A 9,033-nucleotide genomic window follows, 5' to 3' on the forward strand; every position below is an offset into this window, starting at 1 on the left:
AATCAGCTTTTATGCTACTGCGTTATCAGAAACGGTTCAAAGCCGATTAAACCCTAAGAATGTGTCAAACATTGTACGCACAATCACATCACTGGAACTTCTAATTGTCCCTCCTCTTTTGAATCCCATTATTTATTGCCTGATTCTGCCTGAGATCCGTAAAAGAGTTGTGAAAACATTTAGAGGAAAACAAATTGGTCCAAAAGTAACAATACCAAATGCAACCAGGCACTAGCTCCATTTATTTTAAAAATAAAAAACTCTGACAACACAAACGTATGCTATGTGGTATGATGCCGCTGTATATTTAAGCAAAGCTGATCCTGCACTCTGCTTTAAAGTGCCCTCAGGGTTACATAGTGGTGACGTTGGCATATCAATGCAAATGAGCACAATCATTTACATATAGAGGGAATAAGACAATAACTCATCATGGATGAACTCCTTTTACCTTAATTGATTAAAAGACAGCATGCCGTAATATCTTTCGACACACTTCTTCCTCAAGATAAGCAGAGAACCTACTGGAGGCATTTATACCAATCATATTTTTATATGTTCATTACCCAAAGGAGACTAAAGAAAATGCAACTGGGTATCACTTCATGGTTTCATAATTAAGGGAAATGCTTTTCATTCAGAAGCTGACCAGAAATCATTTAATTAAGTTAATAGTTTTTAAGCAACTAGTGTATTTTTACTCACAGATATAACATGTTCAAATCCTATGTTTGGAACGTTATTCTTGGTGTGTCAGAAGAAAAAGAAATGTGAAAGAAAAGTATTGAAGTCTCTACCAAAAGGGTTATTATTTTGAAATTGCATCTGCATAGTGTGTCTGTCTAGAAAAGAAGACGTTCAGCCAGAGGTGAAGAGACAGTGTCAAATGCATCAAACACACCAGAGTTGTCTGCACTGAACTAGCATCTGTTCAACTCGTTTATGAGCAGAAGGTTATCTACTGTCAGAAGAATGCTCTGCATGAAAGACTGCATTTTGTGAGAAAGCGAAATTGTGTGTCAGCTTTCCATGAACTGCTTTCTGTATTGTAGAAAGATGTGTTTGACAAATAAAAGTGCATTAAAAACAAGACTATGTATTTTTCCATTACATTTTAGAATTATCATACTTTTACAAACGTTGAAGAGCGGAAAACATATAAAGTGCTTCCTCTATTTTTCAAGATTCAATAATGCATTCCCTTGATTAATTCCCGATTAGTCTGTGTTGCCAGTAAACTGTAAATATAGAATATTTGACTGTATATTAACCATTATTTTACAGTAGCAAAATCAAAAATCCAATGAGAACTTGCATACATAACAAAAAATAAAGAAAAATCCCAACCCTTGAAAAATGAGTAAAAAAAAAGAAAAAAAAGAATGCCATCCAAATAGCGCTTTTAATAAAATATGTTTCAAAGTCCTATAGATGGAGGCACACTGACTGAATTACGTGTCGTCTCTCAGGCATCGATTCTACAAATCAACAGGGGCTGCACGGCAGTGGTAGCCTGAACAACTTATTTTTTGCAAAAAACAAAATCATATACAGTGTCAGAAACATATGTATTATACACACATAAGATAGGACATTTATTACACTGGGCTGAAAATGAATTTGCAAGGGGTAAATCAATATTTATAGAGGCAGTACATCTTTTCCACATCTATCCCAAAGGTAAGTAGGGCTGAGTCTACTGGTGTTGGTGGCACTGCTTTGAAGACAGTAAGTCAAGGCCCAGTCTACTTTGTGATCAAGAACCCTGACCCTTGTTTGAAGAAAGCCAGGCGGGTACCATGACATGCTCTCTAGGCGTCTCCAAGTCTTTGTAATGTTGATACACACCGATTTCCATTAGGTCTGCCTCTTAAGGGGTTTAGATTTCAACATGTGGAGTTTTAATTTTATTTTTTGGATTATTCTCATACTGAACTTGAAAAAGTAAATTATCTATTCATGTATAGTCTTATAAAGTGTTCTATTTGTTATATTTCTGCTCTAAATGATCTCATCAGAACTGGGTACATTAAGAACCTGCCCCATTGCAATAAACTGAGAGCTCCAGATGTAAACCTCGCTAGTACTCTACACATAGATTGCACAGTAAAGAAGTAAATTCTGTGTTTAAAACCATTGTTCATGTAATGTGTAATCACATTGATCGTTAGTACTGAGAGAGAGCTGTGTGCATGTAAATGTTGTGAGACAGTCTTTCCTTGGGTGGTTCTTTGTTTTGTTGGTCAATAAAAATGTGCAAAAAACACTTTAACTGTAATATGTGTCACCTGCCTCCATCTCTATCCATCTGGTCTTTGACTGAGCCAGCCTAACCCACAACTTTCCATCCAGCAAACCCAGTTGTTTCCTCAAGGGGGAGTTTGGCTGAATACGGTCATGCTTGCTTTGCACAAGGGGGAAGGAACTGTTTTGTTTAACTGTTTTTGCTTGTCAATAGAAGTGCACAAACAGCAGTGCAATCTGTCTCTTTTCTCTGCTATTCCCACGGGTATCCAACCTTGGTCGCAATGCTGCAGTCCCACAATTACAAATGTGTAGCCTGTAGTGGAATATATGCATTGTTCATAGAAAATTGTCTTAATATTGCTGTTTAAAAAAGAAAAAAAAATGCCTACAGCGAAACAAGCTGCAAAATAGCAAATCAATTTAAGATTGAAACCAGCTTCTCTTCATGATGTAACTGTTATTGTACACAGCAAAAGAGACAACAGACTTGCATAATAGGGTGTTATTAATGAGTTTATTCAGTACTGTAACAGAGGTACTGTAGATTTAATAGAATTGAACTATATTATCATGACAATCTTGTGTAATGATATAAAGGTTTTTAAAAGGTGTATCTGGTTGAGGACTTCACTTTTTGATGACTGGTGTTCAGAAGAGGTGAGTAAATAGTTGTTAATATTACGCTGCAGAAGAATATATATATATATATATATATATATATTATATCTATATATATATATATATATAGTGAAGGATTGGTTAGGAAAAGAACAAAATGTGAAAGGAGAACATAAACTAACTGGATGGTAAACAAAGTAATTAAGTCTGGTTTAAAATAAATGTCTTGTTTGGATGAGACCATACTGGGTGGGCATTAGGACCCAGTAGAGGTTACTGGAGTCAGGACCAACACCAGGTTAATTTAATGAACTAATTAGTTAAGTTTAAAAGGGTGTGAGTGTGTGTGTTTCGTGTGGGTGATGGTAGGAGTTTGGTTGGGAGAGTTGGAGAGCAAGTGGGTTATTGTGAGTATTGTGAAACTGGACAATGAGCTATTGGAAAAGGTATTTGGATTACGATTTGGTTTTGGTGACGAGGTAACAGGCTTAGCCTGCCTTGTTATTAGTTAGGGAAATGTTTGTTTAGCTAGGGCCCTAGATCAGGTTAGGTTTTGTTTATTTTGTTTTTATTGTAAATAATAAACACACGCTACAGCGTTTCCTGGCATCATGTGTCTAAAGTGTTTATTTGAAGAAGGAAAACATGTGACCAGAGGACAATCTGTCACTATATATATATATATATATTATATATATATCATATATATATATATATATATATATGCAGTGCCTATAGGAAGTATTCACCCCCCTTGGACGTTTTCACAGTTTGTTGTGTTACAACCTGAAATCTTGATGCATTTAAATTGGATTTTTTTTTTCCTTTTGATTTACGCAACTTACTCAACACTTTCAATGTGTGTAAAAATGGGGGGGGGGGATAAAAAAAAAAAAAAAAAAAAAAAAACAAAGCAATTTAAAATAAAAACCTGAAAAGTCTTCATTTGAGAAGTATTCACCTCCTTTCCTATGACAATCCTAAATAAGCTCATGTGCAAACAATTGCTTTTACAATTCCATTAAGAAAAATGGAGTCCATCTGTGTGCAATAAAAAAGTGGTTCACATGATTTCAGATTAAATACACCTGTCTCTGTAAGGTCCCACATTTGGGTAGTGCATTCAAAGCAAAAGATACTACCAGGAAGACCAATGCCATGTCTGTCAAGAGAGCAGCGCCTTTGTGCAAGCGGAGGGCATTGTGTTGTAGCTTGCCGTCTTGGGTGCTCACAACCAGTAATCTCAGACCTGGTGAGATGGTATAACTAGACACACTCTGTCAATGACAGGCCACAAACTGGGAGACCAAGAGTCACAACACCTGCCCAAGATTGACAGATTATTTTGAAGCATCTTCATAATGTGGTTTGTTAATCAGCATAATAAAAAGTCACTGCACCTGCTCTAAAACAGAGTTTGTCATTTTTTGATCACATCTAGTGAATTTTATCCAAATATAAGTGATAAGTTTCTTTTGATGCTCAAATATAAGTGATAAGTTTCTTTTGATGCTCATTATGGTCACAAGTCATATTGTAATTATTGTATAAAACTGGACGCAAGGGACTTTTTCAGCCTGAAAAAAAAAAAGAAACAAGGACCAGGGGGTCACAAATGGAGTTTAGAAAAAGGGGCATTCAGAACAGAAAATAGGAGACACTTTTTTACACAGAGAATTGTGAGGGTCTGGAATCAACTCCCCAGTAATGTTGTTGAAGCTGACACCCTGGGATCCTTCAAGAAGCTGCTTGATGAGATTTTGGGATCAATAAGCTACTAACAACCAAACGAGCAAGATGGGCCGAATGGCCTCCTCTCGTTTGTAAACTTTCTTATGTTCTTATGTTCTTAAATATACAGTCTGCTTTCACTTTTTTATTCCAATCACATGTTACATTATTCCCAGCTAAATGTAACTAACATAAATGTTTAATGATTTACAATGCTGTTCCATCATAAAATTATATGTAAAACTGTACCCTTTTAGAATAATTTGTTGTGAAGGCTTTACTTTGCCCCACTGTCTTAAATATAAAAGCAGAGGATGTCATTTTAAGTTTGGCAGGGAAGGGCTTCCCAGCCTTGGAGGCCGATCTGTTCGCTCTCACCTCCGCGAGGGTGGCTCTATGCAAGCCAAGGGAAAATCCTGTCCTCTTTCTAAGTCGCAAGCACATAAATCCTATTTCAGTTCCTGAGGTGTTACTATATGCAGCCCTTGCTCCTGTTAAACCCAAGGAAAACTAGCTAAAGATGCAATAATATGAAATACAATATTGGTACTTATAGCTGCAGTAAATAGTGTGTTCTTGTTTAGTTTTAACAAAGTCTAATTAATATTCTGGGGTTAATTCTACCCTTTGCCAAATCCCTGTGTGGAGTGGGGTCCTGATTGAATAATTGATCATCAATCAAGCCTTAGTCACATGGTATGAACAAGAGAAGCATGTCCTTTCTTTGTGGCTAAGTATGGGGAGGTAAAAGTTCAGTGAAGGCGACTGGAACGTCTGAACAATAAGGACGATTTGTTTAGATGATTTATTTTTATTGAACCTTTCCTTTGTTCCTGTGTTTTGTTTGCTTCTGTGTTTATATTGTTCCCATTGTGTGTTAATAAAAGTGTGGAACAGTGCTAAAATGGCAGATTTCTGCCTCTGGGTCTCCTCCCTGCCGGTAGACAGACTTGGCTGTAATGCTATCCTTTCACAGTACTGGTACTGTGTCATATATCAGTGGTGGCTTAGGGTCTTTAAATAATTCAGCAACCACTGAGACAAGTTATGGACTAGTTATAAAGTAACAATTCTTTCAAAAAGATATTTTTAAACCACCCAAAGCAGTTTTTGTTAACATTTTAGCACAGGAAAAAAAGAAACCAACGTACAAAAATGTTTTAAGCAAGTTTAAAGAATATGGGCCCTATTTAGCAACGTTCGCAAACCCCTAAGGCAATTGCAAAACACTTTTGTGGACAGTTAGCTCACCAAAATCAGATGCAACTGTGGGCAAACAGACTTTGCCCACATATGTGATTTAGCAACCTTGTTTTTCTGCCCACCCGGCAACTCAGCTCAAAAAGTTTTCAAGCGAAAAGGAGACTGTGCACGCCTAGGCATGTGCATGACACATACCTGAAAATGTCATGGTTCGGGTAACCCTGCTACAATGATTAAGAGCTGAAAACAATTAAAAAGGTCAAATTACACAAATTATCAGTTCAATTAAGGGTCTAGTTAAAGTAATTAACAGTGGGTCCTCAGGGCCAGTTTGGGAACCACTGCAGTGTAAAACAAACCATTGCATTAGATGGACAAGTGTTTAGGGTTACACTGAAAGAGTCGACAAACCCACACTCACGTCAGGCAACAGAACAACAGACATCATTGCATGTGAGTCACTTTATAACTATCAAGTGACGAAGAAAAAGTGTTTAGGTAGGATGCTGCGCACATGCTTCTTTTGTCAAAAACTGAGGGGGCATTTTCTGGGGAGTTGAAAAAAAAAAAAAAACTGGCAGTGCTGCTGTCACTATAGGCGGAGACTTTATTTGTTGGATTCTGGTATTAGTGGGCAAAGGGTAGGACAAATGTAAAATAGAAGCAGAAACATAAGCTACACAATTTAGATATATGCATCTTTCTAAAATTACAGCCCTGCTATAGATCAGGGTTGCAAATGTCACTATCTCATCAACTTCATAGAAAATGTTTTAACACACTGTTCACTGGGTGTGAGCTGGAGGTGTAAGGTTAGGGCAGAAGGGAGCGGTTAGTAGGACAGAGTGCCGGCTAGAAAGGACCGGACCTAGGATAGAAGAGCAGGCAAGGCCCACTCTAGTAGCAGACCAGCGGAGCTGGACATGGAAGCTAGGATAGAAAGATGGTCCCTGACTGAGGGTGGCGATGCCGACACATCCCAGGGGCAGAGGACCCAGCAACCGAAACAGGATAGAAAGATGGTCACTGACTGAGGGCGGCAATGCCGACACATCCCAGGGGCAAAGGACCCAGCAACCGAAGACAGGATACAGAAAGTGGTCACTGACTGAGAGCTGTGATCCCGACATAATCTAGGGGCAAAGGACCCAGCAACTGAAAACACATACAAGGGTTATGACTCAGGGAGCCACCCCTCGGGAAGAAGATGGTCCTGGTAGACGGGACACAAAAGGAGATGGAGAAAGAGAGGTATCCAGCGTCTGAGACTTCTGTAAAGTGGTGCTCGTTAGACCCCCAATTGGCTGAGACTTCACTCTGCCTGGGACCTGAAATAAGGACAAAGCATAGAGGTTAGTATGGGACGAGCTCGGAGTAGCCACGTCCTGAGTTGAGGCAGAGTATAGGACAGAGCCTCGAGTGAGGTAAGATAAGCGCAGGAGCTGCGAAAGGACAGTGTGTGGCCGGGTGTCCGCTCTGACTCATATGGTGAGAACCCCCCTGAAGGTAAAGGGAGTCGGATACCTAGCCCTGAGGTCAGGGAAGTGAGACTCACTTGACCCCAAGAGATAATCGATGTGAAGGCATGTATGAGAAGGTGGAGGGGGGGGAGGAGGAAAATGAAACACTAGACAGCGAGGGTGCAAGTGATCAGGGCTTAAATAGAGAACATGTACTAATTGACAGGAAACTGGAAGGCCTCTGCTGCACGCCCCCCGAACTACGCCCAGTAACATTTAATTAATTTTTAAAAAGTAACGTACTGGGCATGACATTCAACATATGAACTTGTTTTCTATTGTTTATTATGAAACTGTATTGATAAATCTACCAGCATCTTCTTGTATTGCACTTTTCAGATGCTTATGCAATTAACCCCCAATGGCTATCAATTGTAATTACTTCTTTGTTGTTGTTTGTTAGCTTTTCTAATACAACAAGTGTAATGACTTTGAAAAGCCCAATTAGCTAGATTTCCCCTGGAAATTCCAAGAATAGAATCAATGAGATCGTTGTCAAGCAGCAGAGTTATATAAGGCTGGTGGAAACGTATCCTGTTCATTGACTGCTGCTCATCACGACGAACACTGGCTCCAGTAAGGATCTTCACATTACGTGAGTAATACATGGAGATTACAATGTTGATAACTTGTACAAAAAGGAGATTATCATTATGTACATTTATTCTAATAAAAGGGGTTTTGTTTTATATTGTTTATATTAGATGTCTGGACATACAATGTGTTTTAGATTGACACATTCTTATATATTACTATATATTATAGTGATTTTTAAAAAAATAATTATATTAAGACAATTTGGAGGCTTGTAGTTATGGAAATGCACATAGAATTTGGACGGGCTCTGTTAAAAATGTTTAAAAAATCCCATCTGAACCTTTTCATGAAACCTTGCTTAGTTTGCTGTGCTGGCTTTGTGTGAAGACAATACTCACAACAAATAATAAATGAAATAAGCTAACGAACAGGCACAGACATGCTCCCTCTCACTTTTAAATGTTGCTTGTTCAAATAATTCTCTCATAACGCCCCTACCGTCAATGTTTTGCATACTGAATTCTGATGGGCTCAAATAGTTTTCAAGCCAAAAGGAGACTGGGCATGCCTAAGCATGTGCAGCAATATATCGGGTTCTGATACGTACCTGAAAATGACATGGTTCGGTACCCTGCTACAATGATTAAAGACAAATACCATTCTTTCATCAATTAAATTTGATGTTATTCTAATGCCAACTTGCTGCTCACTTTTTTTTTTTTTTTTTTTTTTTTGTTTTAAATACAGTATCCAAAGCTGTTTGCACCACAATTGACGCTATTTGAGGTAAAAGTAGGCACATACTGCAAGTATACAAATGTTTTAGCAAATGCATGCATCAGTCGCATTTAAGGCATTAGCCAGAACATGTGTTTGACAAAAAACAAACATTAAAAAGCATTTATAATTAAGTGGTTTATGAAATGTTCTCTTTTTTGTAGGTTTCTTTTGGTCCACCAGCATCAACTGACAATGGAAAACTCTTCTCACATTACAACTTTCCTGTTTACTATATACGAGGAAATTGGCTACCTTAGATATCTGTATTTTACTGCCGCCTTATTGGGTTACCTTGTGATACTGTTTGTCAATATAGTTCTTATAACAGTAATAATCAGGGAAAGGAGCCTCCATGAACCAATGTATATATTTGTTTGTAACCTGGCTCTGAATGGGC

Source organism: Polyodon spathula, chromosome 9, assembly GCF_017654505.1.
Source record: "Polyodon spathula isolate WHYD16114869_AA chromosome 9, ASM1765450v1, whole genome shotgun sequence".
Classification (NCBI taxonomy): Eukaryota; Metazoa; Chordata; class Actinopteri; order Acipenseriformes; family Polyodontidae; genus Polyodon; species Polyodon spathula.